Below are 23,836 nucleotides of genomic sequence, written 5' to 3' on the forward strand. Positions count from 1 at the left end.
GAAAAGGTTGTGAAGCTTACTTTGTTTATGTGATCGATTCTAAAGTAACACAAAAGAAAATGGAATCAATGCCTATTGTTTGTGAATTCCTTGATGTTTTTCCTAAAGAACTTCTGGGATTACCTCCGATCCGAGAAGTTAAATTTGGCATTAAGTTAGTATAGAGAACTACTTTGATTTTGATAGCTCGGTATAGAATGGCTCTGACCGAGTTAAAAGAATTAAAGTCTCAGTTGCAAGAATTGACTGATAGAGGATTCGCAAGACCGAGTTTCTCAGCTTGGGGTGCTCTTATTCTATTTGTGAAAAAGAAAGACGGCACGATGAGAATGTGTATTGATTATCGTCAATTGAACAAAGTGACTATCAAGAACAAATATCCTCTTCCCAGATTTGACGATTTATTTGATCAGTTGAAAGGAGCTACTGTGTTTTCAAAGATAGATCTCAGATTAGGTTATTATCAGTTGAGGGTAAAAGATTCAGACATTCTAAAAATTACTTTCCAAATAAGGTACGGACACTATGACTTCTAAGTTATGCCTTTCGGGTTAACGAATGCACCTACTATCTTTATGGATTTGATGAACAAAAATTTCAGACCATATTTAAATCAATTTTTCGTGGTATTCATTGATGACATTTTGATTTAGTCACGTGATGAAACTGAGCATGCGGAACATTTGAGAATAGTGTTACAGACTTTGCGAGAAAAGAAGTTATATGTGAAATTTAGCAAATGTGAGTTTTGGTTGCACAAAGTTGGCTTTTTGGGACATATTGTGTCAGCATCAGGTATCCGAGTTGATCTGAGCAAGATTTCAGCTATTCTGGATTGGAAGCCTCTGAGAAATGTTTCTGAAGTCCGCAGTTTTTTGAGACTTGCTGGTTATTATAAACGCTTTGTAAAAGGCTTTTCGATGATTGCGACTCCATTGACGAAACTGCTTTAGAAATATATGAAATTTGATTGGTCTGAAAAGTGTTAGAAAAGCTTTGATCAGTTGAAAACTATGTTGATAATGCTCCAGTGTTAGTACAACTAGAATCATACAAAGAATTTGTGATCTACAGTGATACTTCATTGAATGGTCTGGGTTGTGTTTTGATGCAGGAAGTCAAAGTTATAGCTTATGCCTCGAGACAGTTAAAGTCGCATGAAAAGAACTATTCGACACATGACATCGAGTTAGCCGTGATTGTGTTTGCTTTGATAATTTGGTGCCATTATTTGTTCAGTGAAAAGTGTCATGTGTTTTCAGATCATAAAAGTTTGAAGTATCTAATGACTCAGAAAGATTTGAATCTGCGACAGAGAAGATGGCTAGAGTTACTAAAAGATTATGATCTTGTTTTTGATTACCATCCAGGAAAAGCAAATGTTGTTGCTGATGCTTTGAGTCAGAAATCACTGTTTGCGCTACGTGCGATGAATGTTCATTTAGCTTTGTTTGATGATGGTTCGGTTTTAGCGGAATTGAAAGTGAGACCTTTGTTCTTACAGCAGATTGTTGACGCTCAGAAGGTTTATAATGAGATTTTAGTAAAACGAGTTCAGTGTGATTTGAATTCTGATTCCGAATATCGAATTGATAATGATGATTGTCTGAAATTTTGAGATCGGGTTTGTGTTCCGAGAAATTCCTAGTTAATTTAGACGATTTTGAATGAAGCTCATAGTAGTTGTTTATGTGTACATCCGGGTAGTACAAAATTGTATAATGATTTGAAACAACATTACTGGTGGTTTGGAATGAAAAGAGATATTTCCGACTTGGTTTCAAAATGTTTATTCTGTCAGCAAGTTAAAGTTAAGCATTAGTTATCATCTGGTTTATTATAGCCAATTAAGATTCCGGAGTGGAAATGGGATAAATTGACGATGGACTTTGTTTCGGGTTTGCCCTATCTCTAAGAAAGAAAGATGCAATCTGGGTTGTGGTTGATCGATTGACGAAATCAGCTCATTTTATTCCGGTATGATCTAATTATTAACTTGATAAATTAGCTGAGTTGTATATTTCTGATATTGTGAGATTGCACGGGGTACCATTGTCTATTATGTCAGATAGAGATCCAAGATTCACTTGATGGTTTTGGAAGAAACTGCAAGAGGCTTTAGGTACAAAATTGTATTTCAGTACTGCTTTTCACCTGCAGATGGATGTCAATCCTAGCGGATTATTCAGATTCTCGAGGATATGTTGAGATGTTGCATTCTTGAGTTTGAAGGCACGTGGGAACAGTATTTGCCATTAATTGAATTTTCAAACAATAATAGTTTTCAATCGAGCATTAAAATGGCACCGTATGAAGCCTTATATGGTCACAAATGCCGTACACCATTGTATTGGACTGAGCTCAGTAAGAATAAGATTCACGGGGTTGATTTGACAAAAGAGACTGAATAGAAAGTGAAAATAATCCGAGATAGTCTAAAAACAACTTTTGATCGTCAAAAATCTTACGCAGATTTGAAACGAAAAGATATTGAATTTAAAATTGGGGACAAAGTGTTTCTGAAAGTTTCTCTGTGGAAAAAAGTGCTCCTATTTAGTAGAAAAGGCAAATTGAGTCCAAGGTTCATTGGGTCGTATGAAGTTATCGAGCAAAGTGGGCCAGTTGCTTATCGATTGTTGTTGCCTCCTGAGTTAGAAAAGATTCATAATGTCTTTCACGTTGCAATGCTTCGACGATTCAGATCCGATCCCTCACATGCAATTCCTCCATCTGAGATTGAGATTCAGTCTGATATGATCTATGATGAAGAATTGATCCGTAACTTGGCTCGTGAGGTTAAAGAACTACTAAATAAGAAAATTCCATTAGTTAAAGTTATGTGGCATTGACACAGTATTGAAGAGGCTACGTGGGAGCTTGAAGATGCTATGAGACAACCATATCCAAATCTGTTCAACAGTAAGATTTTCAGGGACAAAATCTCTAAGAGGGGAGAGTTGTAACAGCCTGATTTTGACCCTAGTCGGAATAGTAATTTTGGGACCACAAATCTGAGTCAGAAAAGTATTTTAATATTATTTTTCATTCCTATTATATGTGAATTAGTATGTGTGAAAATTTCGTATGAAAATTTAATTGTTTGTGTGTTTAATTTGATCAAAGGACCTAATCGCGTAAAATGTAAAAGATGTGTTCTATTTGCTAAAGTGCCTATCTGCTATGTCTTTATTACTGAGGGGTCTTTATGTTGATATTTAACCATTGTAAAGGTTAGTGAACATTTATATCCATGGTTTATATGTTATATGTTAATGAATTAGCAAGGTTAATATAGTAAATGATAAAATAAACTTATGATTAATAAAACAAAATACATGAAATTAGCCATTTTGTTCATCTCAGTGCCGAAAATATCAAAGAAAAGAAAGAAAAAGAGTTAGCTAGGGTTCGGTTATACTAAATCTCAATTAAAGGTTCTTTTTTGTTCCGTTTTCGATAATTTCTACATTTTTGTAATATTGCTTAGTAATCTATCAAGCCCGTGCCCTAATTTTTGATTTTGTTGATAATTTTGTGTTATGCCATTGTTTATAATGTGAGATTTATGAAGTTTGGTTTTAGTAAATGGAAGATATGTGTTAGATTACTAAGTTTTGTCTTTGAATTTTTGATGAATTTGAGTAATTTGGGTTAAATTGTAAAAATGAGATTTTAAGGGACTAAAATGTGAAATAAATGGAACGTATGGACTTATATGAATACTATGAGAATTCGGCCTAACATGGGTATATAAAAATTGTGTGTATTTTGTGATTTTGTGAATTAATGACTAAAGTGTTAAAATGTGTAAATGTGAGGGCTAATTTGTAAAATGCCCTAAATATGTGTTTTTGGATTGATTTGAATGAATATGAGTCTGAATAAGTTAAATTTGAATTGATTTAGATCAAGAACAAAAGAAAACAAAATTAGATTGGGGGAAGTCGAAAGTCGTTGAATGTCGACTCCGTTCGTTCAAATCCGTACGAGGTTAGTCGATATACAAATTAATGTATTTTGAATTGAATTACTATTGATTATATGCTTATGAACAATGTTGAATGGTTTTATATGTTGAGAATGAGATATTTGAGAAAGTGTCGGCAAAGTTTCGATGTCCGAAAAGCCTCGCACGAACCATAGGAATAGTTAGGATACATATGTCATGACATAGGATCCGATATGTGTTTTCATGTAAGACCACGTCTGGGACGTTGGCATCAACTTATGATTTACATGTAAGACCATGTCTAGGACATTGGTATCGTATTTGATTTTGTGTAAGACCCTATTTTGGACAGTGACATCGATATTTGATTACATGTAAGACCATGTCTGGGACGTTGGCATTGTACAAGCTTTTCGAGCTACCCACGTATCCTTATAATTCCGAACGGTTCAACGACCATTCCGAGAAATGAATGATTATATGAGATGGGTATCCGATTCAGGTACGTTCGAAATGTATACTATGTTTGAGAATAAAAGGTAAGTATATGTACAAGTGATGATATGTGTTATAAGTATGAGAAAATATGCTATATGTGTAAATGAACTGGGAATATGTGAAGTGCATATGAACTATGTGATTTGAGATAGTATTTAGCCATGGAGTATATGTAATTTGATGATGCTTTAATGTTTTGAATGATAAATTTATTTGAATATGGCTTACTAAACTTTTGAAAGCTTTCTCTGCGAGTTTTTCAACTATTTTATAGATATCAAAGCTACTGGGAGCTCAGGGATCGTCGAGGATAATCGCCACATTGTCAAACTCTATTTTGGTACATTTTGAAAGTGTAAATATTAGAGTATGGCATGTATAGGCTAGAGGTATTTGAATATGTTTTGTGAAGTGTATATTTAGCCATGTGATGTGGCTTGGTTTTGGTTGTGTACGTGAATGAGATTTTGGTATGAATTATGTGATGCAATTACGCTAATATGATATGATCATGAATGGCCAAGAGAATTGGTCAATTTGGTAAGTTCTTGGTATATGCTTATTTGTGAAATTGGTTAGTTTTGGCATGAGAATGAATGGAATGAATTGAGATGATGAAATATATGTTTTGGTGTGTCTTTGGCTTATGATTTGGTATGATTTTGGTATGGTTATTGGAACGCCCTAATTTTCGGGACTTTTCTGGATTTCTATGAGTTTTGGTGAATCTTGATTTTTGTATGATCTGATTGTATAAATCATGTTTAAGACTGTTAGTGGGCCTCTAGAAGGCCCAAGTCTAAGTTAAAACCTGGTAGATTTAATAAATTTTGATTTTAAAAGAGAAGGGGGTTTTGGTGTATTGGGCTTTTAAGATTAAATTGGTAGAATAGGCCACAAGAAGACTTGTGGTAAAGTGGCAGGGTGACACCACTGAGGTGCTAAAAAGGTGGCGTGTGGAAGTCAAGGGGGAGCTAAGGTTCAAGTCACAAGGTAAGCAAATAAAGGTTTTATTTTTTTATGAGCAAGAATGGTATGTGATGGAACTCAGGTGAAACTCTGTCAGGAAGAGTTTGAGTTGTTCAGGGGATTGAGTAAAGAGGGATAAGGGGAGAAAATCAAGGAGTCTAAGTAGGAAGCAAGAGTTGGCCGTATAGGGGACTCTATAAGTAAAATTCAGCTAGGTCTCTTAGTGTTTGCAATCTCGGCATTTGGATTAGTGGTTGTCAAATTCTTTTTGTGCATTTTTGGGATTTGTTTGGTCATTCTCCTGTTTTGCCAAAATAGGGTAGCGTACCTTAGGTTTTTCTCCTTTTCTTTCTTTTGCTAGAAGCCGAAACCTACACCCTACACTTGTGCCGACTTGTGTAAGATAAAACTATCATCATTTCTCTTCTTCAAAACTGAATTCTCTCATCTCCTCCCCTCTTCTTTTCTCTTTTCTTATCAACCCTCATCTTCTTCACCTTTGTTTTCCCTCAAAACCAAATACCTACTGCCGATTTCTCCTTAGCCGAACCTATATCCTCCATATTCCCCTTCTTCTTTTCCTCATTAACCCTTATCAAAGCTGGTTAGCCTAATCTCCATTGAAGCCGAACCTTTCATCCTTTCTTTTAAACCGAAACTTTTCTACACTGAGGTACTGTAGAAGCCGAATCTTTGATTATACTTTTCTCTTCTTGTACGGTGGTTGGATCTACAATAGATCGAGAGTAGTGTCATAATGTTTTAGGTAAGTGCTCGAATCTTTCATTAGTTACTCATGTTTTAGGTAAAAGCCGAAATCCTTATCAACTAAGGGTGGCTAACGTTTGGACTAAGGGCATATTGGCCTCTTTCTTTTGGTTTTGTGTGCACTAGTGTGGACAAGGGGGACATTCAACAAAGGGATTCGAAGGCTAACACAGTTGGACATCTAGATCTAGTACAAATTTCGGCAAAGGTAAGAACTTTAGGGCCTAAGGTGTTAATGGCCGAATATGGTAAGGAGTTTAATACATGATAGTTATCGACTTTGTGACATCCCTAATTTGACCCTAGTCAGAAAGTGGTTTCGGGACCACAAAACTGAGACATAAAAATAATTTAATATTCATTTTGATGCCTATAATATGCGTTAATTCATGTGTGACATTTTTGATGTTTTAACTTAGAGTTATAAATGTGAATTTCACTAAAAAGGGCTTAGTAGTAAACTTTGAAAGTATGATGGGGAAATGTGTGATGACTAGTTGATTCATGCATGCAAAATAGTGGAGTTGCATGTCAAATTTCCCCTTTTAATGTTAGTGGAAGGTAATGATGACTTTGTTTTGGCATTTTGTGCTTTGTATGTTAGTAAATAATGTTAATAATATATTTGTTTATATTAAAGAAAATGGTTTCATAAAATAGAAATAATAAAAGTTAATAAAATAAATGAATAAAATATGTTTGAGGTGAAAATAACAAGGCCATTTTCTTCTTCTTCTTGCCGTGAGTTGAGAAAGAAAATATAAACCTTTGAGCTTAGGGCATTCGGCAAAAGAAGGCTTCAAATAAGGTAAGATTCATGTTATTTTCTTTGAAAATTTGTGAATTTTGGTTGGTTTTGAAGCTTGCAACAAGACCCATGTGAAAATTTTTGTGTTCATGAAACATGTAGCAATCGGTCATGAGCTTAATGGGGTATATTTTGTATGTTTGATGATTTTGGGAGGATAATTGATTCTAGTTGAGTATGAACAAACTAAATGTGCTTGATGGCTCAAATGAGCTTGGAAAGTTGGCAATGTTGTTTAAGTTCATGAATTAGGGCATAATTTCTTTCGGCAAACTAGGATAAATTGTAAAAAAAAAAAAAATTCTTAGCATTAATAGCATTTTTTTAATTGGTGAATTGAACTTTGAGTGGATAGGGTGAGCCCTTGTGACTATGTTGATTGTGAAAATCGGCAATGTGGGGGCTTATACAAAAATTAATGTGTATTGATAATAGTTGTATGAGAATTATTCAAATTAGCACCTAAGTGATAAATTGATTATGTAATTGGGTTGATTGTTGCATTCGACCATGAATTCAACTTGTCATTTGAATTGGTAGATAAATGCCGCATATTAAGTTGAGTAATTAAATTTAGTTTTAGCTTGATTTTGAATGAATATAAATTGAGATGTTCTTTATGTGTTATCCGAATTAGTTGTTGAATAAGATATTGGGCTACACTTAGTGAAAGTGTTGAATGAATATGAATTATGTATATATATGCCTTATGTATGTACCATGTACACATAATGACATTTGGCAATATGATTAAATTCTTGTATAAGAAAGAATGATAAATTAAGTGACTCTTTGCTTGTGAATGTGAATTAGATATAGATTAAATAAGCATGAAATCGAGTCATGGCATGTTTTATTAATTAATACATATTGAAAATGATATGTGATTGCCAAATGTGATTGTCAAGTGAATAATATTAGTTAAGTACCTAAGCCAATCTATTGTTTCACTTAAGCTTAAGAGCAAAGAGGATCAAAGTCGATAAGGGAAAAGAGAAAGTAAACGAATAGCCGTGGATATCTAGTCGTCGACCACTTCCGAGGTAAGTTTTAAGTGATTAAACGTTGAGTAAATTCAATCATAATAAAACATATTGAGTTGATTTAATAAGATATGATGGGCCATGATATGTTCTAAGCTCAAATGGTAAGTTCTTAATTGTTTGAGCATGGAAATTTAAGTGTAATTTGAAATAATCTGCTTAGGACAGCAGCAGTAATGTGACTTTAGAAAATCACCATAAATTTATGGACTTGAATTAGAGGCTGAATAAAACATTAAATTAAAGCTTAATGAGTCTAGTTTCTTATAAAAGAAACCGTGTAAGCAAAGGAATTTCCGATAATGAGATATTTAAAGTTGTGCGAGACAGTGCAGAATGACACTGTAATCCTCTGTTCTATTTTTAGAAAATCATTATAAATTGTACAAAAATTTTAAAAGAAAAAATTTATATGCTAGATGCCTTAGTGAGTCTAGTTTCAAATGAAATAAACTAGAACATATTTTTAATTTTGTTCAATGAGAAATTTGATTCGTAGTGAAGAGTGGTTAGAATAGTCAAACAGTGAAATAGGGGAAACTTTAAGAAAAATCTGGTATTGATTGGCCAAACCAAAAATTCTGAAAATTTGTTGGATAAAATATATATGAGTCTATTTTCAGGGAAAATTAACGGCACTTCATTTGGAGTTTCGTAGCTCCATTTACGAATAATTTAATGACTTTTGCTCAGGAAAAACAGCTTGTGCTGAATTTGTGATTATGTTGTAAACCTTAATAAAACTATTTGAGTTGCTTATAAGCTATCGATCAAAAATTGGTAATCAAAGTACCAAATCCGTATTAAAGTGAAGCTATAAGCCGTAAATGACTAGTATACCTAGTCAATTTTGTTATGATGAAATTGATGTACAAGATATGTACATGTGATAAGGCCGAATGGCCAATGTGATGAATGTGAAAGTGTATATATGTGATAAAGCCTAATGGCCAATGTGATGAATGTGAAAGTGTATATATGTGATAAGACCTAATGGCCGATGTGATGAATGTGAAAGTGTATATATGTGTTAAGGCCGAATGGCCAATGTGATGAATATGAAAGTGTATATATGAGATAAGACCTAATGGCCGATGTGATGAATGTGAAAGTGTATATATGTGATAAAGCCTAATGGCAAATGTGATGAATGTGAAAGTGTATATATGTGACAAGGCCTAATGGCCGATGTGATGAATGTGAAAGTGTATATATGTGATAAGGCCGAATGGCCAATGTGATAAATGTGAAAGTGTATATATGAGATAAGACCTAATGGCCGATGTGATGGATGTGAAGGTGTATATATGTGATTAGGCCGAATGGCCAATGTGATGGATGTGAAAGTGTATAAATGTGATAAGTCCCGAAGGGCATTTTGTGCCGATACTATATCCGGTTAAGATCCCGAGCTTTATGCGGAATATTATTCGAATTAATGTCCGTGAGGCTTCGTGCTCGTACTATATCCGGGTTTTGAAGACACGAAGATTCAAGTAAGACTTTGATATTGAGTATCCACAGTAAGTTACCATCAAATAAGTATTGCGTATTTAAAGATGTTCGCACGTATTACTTACTCGTCGGTGGATTGATTTCAAAGTGAATTATTAGTATCAAAAGGTATGTAAATGTGATCAATATTATAACTTCAAATATGAGAATGATCTAATTGGTAATGGTATGCTTGTATAATGAAGTATGGGATGAAATATTCTTATGTATTAGTGCATATTCGCCCAAAGGCCTTATGATTTGAGTACGGGTTGGGTTCACTAGATGTGCCAATTACAAGGTAAGAATTATATTCGTAAACTTACGTATATGTAATAAGGAATATGTTTGGTTCTTTAGGTGCCTCTGATAATTTAGTACTTGTCATGTTGAAATACTTGAAAATATGGATGTGATTATGAACAAGTGGAAAGGATTATTGAAAGTTGTAAATTGATGAAGAATGTGCTCACCATGTGAATCCATCTTCAGTTGATGAAGAATGTGCTTTGGAAATATTCGACCATCTAGGTCACTATTGTACGAAAGTATATATATGTGAGAGTTAAGTGATGCGTTTATTGATATTATAGTTCGAGATGAAGCTCTAGATTAACTTCATCAAACAGTTGAAATGAATGACCAAAGATATTGAATGAAAACACTTTGCGACTTAAAGCTCAAGGCTAAAGAAAGGCGAATTAAATTATGTGAAATTTTGGTTAGGTATATTGGGTCAAATGAGATTTTATCTAGATTAAGTATATGTGAAAAACGTCATTGATTCAACAAAATTATTGTTTTGCTTAAAACTTACTAAGCTTACGAAAGCTTACTCTGTTCGTTCATGTTTTTGGTCTGTGTACAATGACGCATCACTATGGGTTTGGGCTGTGTGTTGATGCAAGAGGGTAAGGTGGTGCTTATGCATCGCAATAGCTTAAGGCTCACGAAGTAAACTATCCTACTCATGATTTAGAATTGGCAACAGTGATCTTTGCACTTAAAATTTGGAGACACTACTTGTACGGAGAAAGGTGTGTCATATACACGGATCATAAGAGTCTTAAGTACTTGCTGACTCAGAAAGAGCTGAACCTTAGGGAATGAAGATATATAGAGTTGCTTAAGGATTATGACTGTTCGATTGAGTATCACCCAGGCAAGGCTAATGTGGTAGCCGATGCCTTAAGCCGTGGAGCTATGTCTAATCTAAGAGTAATGTTTGCTCGTCTGAGTCTGTATGAGGATGGTAGTTTGTTGGCTGAGTTACAAGTAAGGCCAACCTGGGTGGATCAGATTAGGGAAAAGCAGTTGAGGGATGAGTCTTTAGTTTCTCGATTCCAACAAATTAAGAAAGGGGGAACTTCTGAGTTTGGGTTGAATAGTGAAGGAGTTCTGTGTTTTCGAGGAAGAGTTTGCATTCCTAAGGACTCTGGCTTAAGGCAGTCAATACTGAAAGAAGCTCATGGAGGACTTTGTGCTATGCATCCTGGAGGGAATAAGTTGTATCGCGACTTGCGAGAATTGTATTGGTGGCCTGGGCTTAAACAAGTAGTAACGGAGTTTGTGGTGAAATGTCTGACATGCCAGTAAGTGAAAGCTGAGCATCAACTACCTTCCGGACTTTTACAGCCAGTAAAGATACCATTTTGGAAGTGGGAGACGGTAACCATGGACTTTGTGAGTGGGATACCCTTGACTCTGACAAAGAAGGACTCGGTTTGGGTGATTGTGGATAGGTTGACCAAATCTGCTCATTTCATACCTGTTCGCACTGATTATTCACTTCAGAAGTTAGCCAAATTGTATGTGGCGGAGATCGTTCGACTTCATGGAGTCCCAGTCTCAATTATTTTTGACCGGGATCCTAAGTTCATATCTCGATTCTGGCAGAAGTTGCATGAGGCGTTGAGAACACGATTGAACTTTAGCACGACTTTTCATCCTCAGACTGATGGTCAGTCGGAAAGGGTTATTCAGATTTTGGAAGACATGTTGAGGGGATGCGTTATTGACTTCCGAGGTAGTTGGGAAGATTACTTGCTGCTGGCAGAGTTTGTGTATAAAAACAGTTATCAGGCAAGTATCCGAATTGCACCATATTAAGCGCTGTATGGACATAGGTGTCGTACACCTAGTTGTTGGACTGAATTGGGAGAACGACAGGTTCTTGGACCTGAGTTGGTAGTGAATACTGAAGATAAGGTCAGAATAATCAGAGATCAGTTAAAAGAAGCACCTGATAGGCAAAAGTCGTATGCAGATTTGAAGCGTAAGAAGATTGAGTACTCAGTGGGTGATATGGTCTTCTTGAAGTTTCTCCTTGGAAGAAGATATTAAGGTTTGGTAAGAAGGGCAAGTTGAGTCCGCGGTTCATCGGGCCTTATCGGGTTCTTAAGTGAGTAGGTCTAGTGGCTTACCAATTGGAATTACCTCCGGAGTTAGATAGGATTCACGATGTTTTTCTCTTCTCCATGTTAAGGCGATATCGTTCTGACCTTACTCATGTCGTGTCGGTTGCAGAGATTGAAGTGCAGCCTGATTTGACTTTCGAGGAAGAGCCTGTGCAGATATTGGATCGAGATGTTAAGGTTCTAAGAAGGAAGTCAGTTCCATTGGTAAAAGTGCTTTGGCGTAATCATGGCAGAGAGGAAGCTACTTGGGAGCCAGAAGAGGTGATGCAACAACAATACCCTCATCTGTTTGAATCAGGTAAATTTCAAAGACGAAATTTCTTTAAGGAGGGTAGAGTTGTAACGCCCCAATTTTCGGGATTTTCGGGATTTCTGTAATTTTTGATGAATTTTAGAATTTCTGTGTTTTGACTGTATAATGTAGGTCTGAGTATGTTAGTGGGCCTTTAAAAGGCCCAAAATTAAAGTTAACCCGAAGCAATTTCAAAATTTTCAATTTTAGAGATAGAGGGTTCTAGCGTTATGGGCTTTTAAAATAAAGGTGGTAAAATAAGCCACAAGAAGATCTGTGGTAAAGTGGCATGTAATGCCATATAGGTGCTTGGGGAGTGGCGCGTGGATGTTTAGGGGGACCTAAGGTTCAAGTCGCAAGGTAAGTTAATTAGGGTATTTATTTTTGTGAACAGGAAAGGTAGGTATTGGAACATAGGTGGAACTTTGTTAGGAAGAGTTTGAGCTGTTCAGGAGATTGGGTAAGGGAGAGATAAAGGAGGAAATTTAGGAGCTGATCAAGAAGCTTAGTGTTGGCTGAATGTTGAACTCTTGAGGAGCAAGAGTTGGCCGGCCAAGGGTCTCTAGTATAGGCAATTCGGCTAGGTCTCTGAAGTAGCAATTTCAGCATTAGGGAAGTTTTGTGCCATTTCTTTGTAGCTTTTCCTTTGGGTTTTGATTTAGCCTTCTTTTGGCTTTCTGAAATAAGGTATTATGCTTAGGGTCTTTCTCTTTTCCCTTCCATTTTGCTAGTATCCGAAACTTGGAACACCTTATAACTCTTTGTGTCGTTTTCCCTTGCCATAACTGAATACTACTTTCCCTTCTCACCTTTCTTTCTTTCATCTTTTCCTTTTCCCCATAGCTGAACCTATACTTTCCTCTCTTTTGTCTCTTTCATCATTTTCTTTTCTCTTGCCATTTTCCCTTGCCATAACCGAATACTACTTTCCCTTCTCACCTTTCTTTCTTTCATCTTTTCCTTTTCCCCATAGCCGAACCTATACTTTCCTCTCTTTTGTCTCTTTCATCATTTGCTTTTCTCCATTGTTCCCCAATTGGCCGAATCTACCATCCCTTTCCTTCTCTTCTTCTCTTCATTTATTCCCCTCACATCTAGGAGGCCGAATCTTACTATAGCCAAACCTCTTTCCTTTTTTCTTTAAAAAGCCGAAACCTTCATACCTGTGGTATAGGAAGCTGAATCTTTTGCTACTTGAACCTGTTTCTTCTCGTAACTACTGTAGATCGAGATTAATATCATAGATAGGAACACTCTTTTAGGCAGAACAACAATCGGTAAGTATTCGAACAACTTTCGATAGTTACTTATGCTTTAAAGAAAAGTTGAAACCCCTTAAGCGTGGCTAATGTTTGGACTAAGGGCATATTGGCTTCTTTCTTTTGGTTTTGTGTGCGCTAGTGTGGACAAGGGGACGTGCAACAAAGGGCTGCGAAGGCTAACACAGTTGGACATCTAGATCTAGTCCATATTTTGGCAAAAAGGTAAGAACTGTAGGGACTAAGGCAATGTTGGCCGAATATGGTAAGGAGATTAGTATGTATTTCATTTTTTATATGTAGTCTGACGCATTAGTAACTCGATTGTAGGCAACTCGTGTGTGGATCTCACCAACGTATCATTACAGATCAGGTGTAACACCCCTTACTCGTATCCGAGGCCGGGCTAAGGTATGAGGCGTTACCAGACAAACATACAAACATTAAACTAAAATACGAGCCATAAAATTTTATTCATATTTCAAAGCGTTCATTCTCTTGCACATAGTCCCTTATTTGAGTCTACGGAGCCCAAAACATACTTTAGAAAGGGTTTGGGACTAAACCGAGAACTTACGAAAATCTTGGAAATTTCATGCTTTAAGGCTCCACACGCCGTGTCCCAAAGTCGTGTTCCATACACTTTGAGACACATGGTCGTGTCTCTGCATGTGGAATATACCTAGGCTATTTTCCAAGCTTTGGTCAACCTTGATCTCTTACACACTTATACAAAATCAAAAGCATATAACATGGTATTCATTTAATGATTAAACATCCTCAATTAAACCATAAACATAGCATTTGTATGTCATCATACATGTGTCTCTCATACTCATTTTACCTTGTTTATTATAGTACCACTTATACATTTATACCAAGATTATCATCTTACCAAATATCTTCACTTAATCATCAAGCATTCATATTTAAAACTAGATCATATCTTTATAAAATACCACGATTCAGATCTGTGAGAATAACATGTTTGCTGAAACATTTCAATTCAATTCCATACCCAACAAGCATTACATTGAGACTAGTCATATATATATATATATATATATATATACATGTCATGATACATAACATTCTCTTTTGTTTTCTTATAAACACATATCATTTATTTCATTATATCAATATTTCATATACCATAGTTTCCATGTATTCCACATATATTTATTTTCCTCCTCCTCCTCCCCATTCCACATCCTTAATGTATATAGCATTCTTGTAAGTACGATTTCACAATTTACTAATAAATGTTCACATCAAACTGTCCACACGAGTCATAGTCACTTAATTATTTATAATTCGAGCTACAGAGCTCCAAATTAAGATCCATAAATTTACTCTGAAACTAGACTCAAATATCTTTCCACCATAAAATTTTCATAATTTTTTGTTTAGCCAATTAGTACAGTTTATTCATTAAAATTTCCCCTATTCCACTTTCTGACAGTTCTGACCTCTCTTTACTAAAAAATAATTATCTCACAGCAAAAAACTCGGATAATGTTCTTGTTAATTTATCTTGAAAATAGACTCATTATGGATTTTAAAAATATAATTTTGAGCCTCTAATTATTTTTTTCCAAATGTTTGTGATTTTCCAAAGTCAAAACAGGGGATCACGTAATCATTCTGAATCAGTCTCACAAAAACATAAATATCTAAAAATATAGAACTCCTTTGCTTTGTATGTTTCTTTTATATGAAAATAGACTCATTAATATTTAATTTGATATCTCATTCAGTCTCTGATTCAATTTATACTATTTTTGGTGATTTTCAAAATCACGTCACTGCTGCTGTCCAAAACAGTTTCTTGCTAATTCACTCTTTCACACTTTCTTTGTATTAACCTCATTTTAACATACATATCACAAATCATTTTCACCACATTTCATACATCACAAGTATAGGCCCATGATCACAAGGTCACCATAAAATCATCCTCATGTATAACTTACTTGTTTATAACCTTACCACATCCTGGTCACTTAATGAACACATCATTCACATAACCAAGTTCTGCACTTATTCATCACAAAACTCACAAAGCAATACATAGAGAGTCTCCGTTGAACACTTGAGATCAATCCTCGATACTTGGTGGTTTCAGCACATAGCTCCACCCATCATATAGTTCGGCTCTCTTGTACACATGGTGAACACTTAGTACCACCCATGTGACCTAGCCAGTTTATCTCGTAGCTCTCTTGTCTACATGGTGTCCTTCACTTGGAACCACGCATGCGACCTAGCTACATATATCCGTAGCTCTCTTGTCTACATGGTGTACACATAGTATCACCCATGTGACCTAGCTACATCATAATGTCTTGTAGCTCTCTTGTACACATGATGTGCACTCAGCACTATACATCGACCTAGCTACATACCATCTGTATCATCCAATCTTTCCGAAGGTTCAACCGGATTTCTCTCTTTTCCAACAATTTCACCAATGAAGTAATTATCCACAGACATATTTCTAATATTTTTATAAAATATCATAATACAAGTAATAGTGATGTATTACTTACATATAAACTTACATCTCATTTAATATCAACGTAATAACATTAAATTACACATTGTCTTATTAAAATCATATGAACTTACAATTTCCCATAATATCCATAATCATAGAAATCACATTTATGTATGATAATTCAATGCCTTGCATGTACCATAGACATATTTTAAATCAATTCATAAACTGGGCACCATAAACATTTAATTTAACATAATTCAATTAATTCACTAAATTTAACTTTCAAATATAAATTACAACATTATTGTTGTATTATTATCACACCAACTTTCCAAAATACCCTTACTACTACTAAACTTTCCAAAAATTCCATCCATGTCCAATTTTTGTCCATAACTTAGAAATTGGTCAAATTGCTATTTAAGACCTCTTAATTAATATTTCAAATCAATTTCATACTAGAAACTTCTAGCATGCAAGTTTTGCAACTTATTCAATTTAGTCCCTAATTTCGAATTAAGCACTTTATGCATAGAATTTCTTCACGAAATTTTCACACAATCATGCAATCATATAATAGACCTCAAAATAATCATAAAATAATTATTTATATCTCAAATTTTGTGGTCTCAAAACCTCTGTTCCAACTAGACCCAATTTTGGGCTATTACATCAGGTGTGTAAACGACACCCACTTATAGACTAGATCGGCAAAAGCCGAAAAGCTGAAATACCGAAAAGCCGGCATTTTGTGGACTTGTGAGTGTGTGAGCTCTCGTGAGATATTTGTTTGTTAATGTAGGTAATCTCAAGCAGTAAGATTGCAGAGTGCACAATTTTGTGCACTTCGGTATATTTGGGCTTAATGGGCCAAAGAGCCCAATTCGGTAAAAATGCTCGGTAAGTGTTTCTGTTAATAAATTAATGGCTGTAATATGCATGAAAACCCTAAAATAGTAAATTTACTAAAATACCCCTAAGTATGAAAATTACCATTATACCCCTAGGTGCAAAGTGACCGTTATACCCCTAGGGTTAATTTTGACTGAAATGCATGATATTCTGATTCTGTATGTTGTATGCCATGACATGTATATTTGTTGCATCGGATATGGGTTATATTGATGGAGGAAGCGTTCTGGTGGTTATGCCACAAATATCTGTTCTAGTCACAATATCTGTATCTAGCGACTCTGTCACAACATCTGTTCTGGCAGCCATGCTGCAAATTCTATGGTGTGTAGCGGATGGGTGGGTCGAGTTGTCTCCCCACATGGTGTAAGGTTGGTACAAGGGTGTATACGGATGGATATGGGTTGGGTTTCTGCATACATGAAATATCTGTTATGTATCTGTTATGGGCCTATGGGCTTCATTCTTAATTCTGTATAGGGCTGAGGCCCAACTTAATCTGTTTCTATGGTTTAATTTGATTTGGACTATGGTTGGGTTATTTTACACACTGAGTTTTCCAAACTCACCCCTTAAATTCATCCATACAGGAAATACCCAACCATATTGGATTTGGAGCTGTGAGGGATTCGGAGTGGCCACCTGTTCTGCAAATTTGGTTTTCTTCATGTGTTTTTATCAGCCTTTACTTACTTTAATTGTTTTGGGTTTTAAGTTGTAATAAGGCCATTCGTAAATTTTATGGTTTTATTAATTGTTTGACTTATACTCGATTTAAACTGTTAGATTCAGGCTGTGTGGGTTTTGTTCAAAATTAATAAACGATTTCAAAACACAACGAGCGTAACAAATGGATAGCCTAAAGACTTAATTAATCGGTGTTTTTCTTAGTCAATAATTAACCATAGTTTTACAAAACCACCCTAATTACCATAAACAAAGAACACAATCAACCGTAAGTCAATGTGACATGTCAGACTTGGCCATAATGTGTAGGCTGGGTGTGGGGCATTACAGTCAGAGAGAAAAGAAAGGGAAAAAGTACAACCGAGAACCCAAAACAGTGGTGGCGGCAACACCAAGATTCGGCTATAATCCAAGAAGAACCAAGTTACCTTAATGTAGTGCAGGGAGATTTAGCTTCAAGAGAATAGGGTATTCGACTAGCAATAAAAGGAATGGTGTCGACTCAGAACTAAATGAAAGAGAGCTTGCAGAGATTCGGCAAGGGTTATGGAGGTAAAATAAGAGTATTTAGTGAAAAAGAGAAACAGTTGAGAGAAGAAGAAGAAGAAGTAACCAACCAAAAGGGAAACTGATTAGAGAATAAAGAGAAGGTTGCCTATTCGACACATGCAAAGAACAACCCTACGAAAAACCCGAATGGTTAAAAGCCAACATTCGACTGCCCTAAAACAAGGAATGAAAAGAACTCGAAAGCACAATAGAAGTCGAAAATGAGAAGAGAGTATTCAGAAAATTCACAAACCAAAGTAGAGTATTCAACTCATCCCCTAATCGAAACTTGAGTGCCACAATCCAATTTCAGCACACTTCTTCCTCTTCTCTCACTTCCCTTGTTTTTTTTCCTATAATCCCTCCTAAAATTCGCTACACAAACCCCACACACCTCAAACACTCCAACCGCCCACATCTCTATCCAAATCCCCTTTTTCCTCCTACAATTCCTCCATGCCGTCCACTCCCTCTCAACCACCCAATTCAAAGTCCATTCAAACACCTCAATTTCAGTCCACCTCAAACACTTCCACGACACCTGCAGCAAAATAATATGCTCCTTTTTCAACTCCACGCCTCGAACCTCAGATCCCAAGAAACACTCCACATGCCTCTATCCCCTAGACTAACAGGCATTTTATGATATATTTTACCCACAAAATTTAAAAGTCTACTAACTACGAAAAGGGTTAATTTCCTAAAAACAAAGTTTTTTGCAAATGCCCAAGCTTGAACCCAAGACTTCTCAGGCGCTTCCCAAGACACTTAACCATTGAAACAAGCATGCATTTTAGTTACACAACATATAGAAAATCAGTACCTATATTTTGGGGCGTTACAACTCTACCCCCTAAAAGAAAATTTCGGCTTCAAAATTTACTTGGTTAAAACAGATGAGGGTATTGTTTTCGCATCACCTCCTCTGGTTCCCATGTGGTCTCCTCTGAGCTGTGATTATGCAAAAGTACCTTAACCAGTGGAATAGATTTCTTTCTTAACACCTTTACATCATGCTCTAAAATATGAACTGGTTCCTCCTTGAAAGTTAGATCCGGCCTAACCTCAATCTCCTCAGTTGAGACCACATGTGTGGGATCAGAGTGATAACGCCTCAACATGGAAACATGGAACACATAATGAATCTGGTCCAACTCTGGTGGTAACTCAAGTTGATAGGAAACCGGTCCCACACATTTCAGTATGCAGTAAGGCCCAATGAAACTAAGGCTCAACTTACCCTTCTGTCCAAACCTCAGTACCTTCTTGCATGGTGAGACCTTGAGAAAGATGAAGTCCTCCATAGAATATTCAATTTCCTTACATTTTAGATCCGCATATGACTTCTATCTATCCAATGCTACCTTTAACCGGTCGTAAGTCAATATTACTTTATCCTCGATATCAGAAATCAATTCAGGGCCCAGAACACACCGCATGCCCAACTCAGTCCAACACGAAGGAGTACGACACCTATGACCATATAGTGCCTCGTAAGATGCTATCTGTATGCTAGACTGTTAGCTATTGTTATACGCAAACTCTGTTAACGGAAAAAAGTCCTCCCAACTGCCTCGGAAGTCAATCATTCAACTCCTTAACATGTCCTCCAGTATCTAAATGACCCTCTCTGACTGACCATCTGTTTGAGGATGGAACGCAGTACTGAAATCCAACCTTGTACCCAAAGCCTCGTGTAACTTCTTTTAGAACTGAAATGTGAAACGAGGATCTCTATCAGATATTATGGAAACCGGTACCCCATGCAGTCGCACTATTTTAGACACGTACAGTTTAGCCAGCTTCTGCAACGAGTAATCAGTATGAATAGCTATGAAATGGGCAGATTTGGTCAATCGATCCACGATGACCCATACCGAATCCTTCTTAGTAGGCATTAAGGGTGGCCCTCTAACGAAGTCCATAATCACACTCTCCCACTTCCACAATGGAATCTTAACTGGCTGAAGCAACCCTGAAAGTATCTAGTGTTCAGCCTTAACCTGCTGATAAGTAAGACATTTACCCATGAAGTCGGTAACTTCACGTTTAAGACCTGGCCACCAATATAACTCACGAAGGCCTTGGTCATCTTATTCTTGCCAGGATGCATAGCATAAGAACTATTATGCACCTTTTGCAGTATAAACTGCCTCAGATTAGTATCCTTCGGTACACAGACTCTCCCTCGGAAACAAAGTACCCCTTTGCTATTCAGTCCAAAATCTAAAGTTTCCCCACTCTCTATCTATCAGAATCGAGGACCTAGTGACTCATCCTCCAACTGTTTATCCTTAATCTATTCAATCCACCCCGGTTTAACTTGAAGTTTAGCCAACAGACTACCATTATCAAATAAACTGAGATGAGCAAACATCACCCTCAGATCAGTTATAGCCCTATGGCTCAGTGCGTCGGCCACCACATTGGCCTTACCAAGATGGTATTCAATCAAACAATCATAATCTTTAAGCAGCTCAATGTATCTATACTGCCCAAGATTCATCTCCTTCTGAGTGAGGAGATACTTGAGGCTTTTGTGATCCGTGTAAATAATACACTTCTCACCGTACAGGTAATGCCTCCAAATTTTCAGTGCGATTACCAGCGGCCAATTCCAAGTCATGCATCGAATAGTTCAACTTATGTATCTTAAGCTGACGAGATGCATAAAAGACCACCTTACCTTCTTTCATCAACACACATCCTAAACCAACATGTGATACATTACTGTAAACAATGAATTCTTTCCCAGACTTTGGTTGTACCAAGACAGGGGCCTCAGTCAGAACTTTCTTAAGTTTCTCAAAACTCTCTTGCTACTTATTAGTCCAGTCAATGACACCCCTTTATATAGAAACTTAGTCAGAGGGTGTAGCAATCAACGAAAACCCCTCCACAAAATATCTGTAATACCCTGCCAAACCTAGAAAACGTCGAATCTCTGATACAGTCTTAGGTGGCTTTCAATCTAGAACAACTTCAATTTTTCAAGGATCAACCCTACTCCCCTCAGAAAATACTACAAGGCTCAAAAATGTTACCTCTCGTAACCAGAACTCGTATTTACTAAACTTGGCGTATAGTTGTTTCTCCCTCAGAATCTGCAGAGCAACTCGAAGATGTGCATCGTGATCATCTTCAGTTCTCTAATACACCAGGATTCATCTATAAAAACCACTACAAACTGATCTAGATAGGGATGGAACACTCAGTTCATAAAATCCATAAAAGTCGCTGGTGCATTCATCATTCCAAACAACATTATTAGGAACTCGTAATGACCATAACGAGTCCTAAATGTTATCTTGTAAAAATCAGCCTCTTTAACTCTCAGTTGATGATACCCCGATCGGAGATCAATCTTAGAAAAGATTGAAGCTCCTCAGAACTGGTCGAATAGATCATCTATCCTTGGTAGGGGGTACTTATTCTTAATGGTTAGTTTATACAGTTTTCGGTAATCGATGCACATACACATGGTTCCATCCTTCTTTTTTACAAATAAAATCGGTGCTCCCCATGGAGACACACTAGGACAGATGAATCCTCGATCCAATAACTCTTGAATCTGAGGCTTTAGCTCCGCAAGCTCCTTTAGTGCCATTCTATAAGGGGCGATAAACACTGGAGCTGTACCAGGTAGGAGCTCAATTCCAAACTCAACCTCATAGTTTGGAAGTAATCTAGGTAGTTCATCGGGAAAGACATTCGGAAAGTCCTTAACTATTCTAATATCTTTAACAGACAAAACCTCAGAATTAGAGACACCGATATAGGCTAGATACGCCTCACAACCCTTACGAACCAATTTCTTAGGCCTAACTGCAGAAATCACAGTTGACAAATAATTCCGATGCTCTCCAATTACAACTACCTCATCACCCTCTGCAGTTTTCATTACCACCCGCTTTTCAGCACAGTCCAAATTCACTTGATGCTTAACCAGCCAGTCCATGCCCAGTATTAAGTTAAATTCTCCAAAAGGGAGTTCCATTAAATCTGCTAAAAAGATCACTCCTTGAACCTTCAAAGGTACATCCTTAAACAGTTTATTTACTCTCACTGACTGCCCTAATGGACTCAACACAGTAATCTCACTCATAGTGTTTTCAACCATTACACCTAAAGTTTCAGATACAGTGCATGCTATATAAGAATGCGTAGACCAAACATCAATCAATGCAGTATAAGGTACATTATGGATAAATAATGTACCCGTAATAACATCTGGGGAATCTTCGTCCTCTCAGCGACAAGCAGCATAAACCAGTGCTGGTTGCCTCACCTCCGTATGACCAGCACCTTTGGCTAGTGCTCCACGACCATAGCCCATACCATTTCCACCCCTAGCCTGACCACGGCTTTTCGGTGGCTGCTGAACACCTCTCGATGGCTGAACAATGCTGATACTAGTAACTTGCATCTAATCTAGCTTCTGTGGATAATCTCTAATACGGTGCTATATAGATCTGCACCTCAAACATGCCCCAATCCTTTTCTAGCATTCGCCCTGATGGTGTCTTCCACAATCCGCACAAGGCTGCAGTCTAGAAGAAGCAACAAGGGACCTAACTCTGACTGGCCCATCAACTCTGGCCTTTTTCTTAGGCCTCTAAAATGAACTTGAGGGCTCTGAATCCTTCTTGTTTTTTCCTTTTTCCTTCTCACGATTCTAGCACTCAGCACGCTTCACATCCTCGGTGATCTTCACATTATCGACCAATGCAAAAAAATCCCGCTCCCTCTGTGGAGCTATCAGAATCCTTAAGCTATCCTTGAGGCTGTCCTCGAAACAAACATAGCGCTCATATTCAGTTGCCAACATCACACTTGCATAGCGGCTTAACCACAGAAATTCAGACTCATATTCAGCTATAGATTTATCCCCCTGAGTCAAATTTAGAAACTCTCTCCTCTGGGCATCCACATAACAAGCGCCCACATATTTTCCTTGGAACGCAGTCTTGAAAAATTCCCAAGTCAACTAGTCGGGCTGAGTACCCTCTTTAATTGTAAGCCACCATTGGTAGGCTTCATCTCGTAGCAACAACACTGCACCTTTTAGTTTCTGCTCTAGGGTGCAGTCAAGGTCATCCATGATCCTCTCTGTGGCCTCAATGCAATATTCAGCCACATTAGGGGCAACTCTAGTGATAACCCTAAAAATCTCTGCCCTATTAGATTTGAGTCGTTCAGTCATCAACCCACAGCCTACTATACCAATATTAGGCCCAGCGACCCTTTCCAGGATTTGTAACATAGATTGGGATACAACTACATGATCGTGTGAACCAGTCTAACTCAAAGGTGAAGCCGGTGCCTCCCTAGCTTCATTGTAACACCCCAAACCCAGCCTAGAAATTATGGCCAAATCTGTGATGTCACATTAGAGTGAGTTGTGAAAAGTGTAGTTTTACTGGAAAAGTTTGTTTGTGTTAAAATCTCATTTGTGTTCTTTAAGAGAAGTTAATTTATTTGTTCATTTGTTAATTTATAGGTTTGATTAGCAAAACATGACCCATACTAAATCATTATTACGCTTTGAAAACATTGTTCGTTGTGGAAGCTCTTAAAACAAGTTGTGTAGCTTGGTAGTTGAAAGTCATTTACTTTTTGAAAAACCCGTGTCCTACTGCTAATAGATATAAGTCAATTTAAATACATCCCCAAATAAAAATAAAAACTTAA

The sequence above is a fragment of the Gossypium arboreum genome, chromosome 6 (assembly GCF_025698485.1).
Source record: "Gossypium arboreum isolate Shixiya-1 chromosome 6, ASM2569848v2, whole genome shotgun sequence".
Lineage (NCBI taxonomy): Eukaryota > Viridiplantae > Streptophyta > Magnoliopsida > Malvales > Malvaceae > Gossypium > Gossypium arboreum.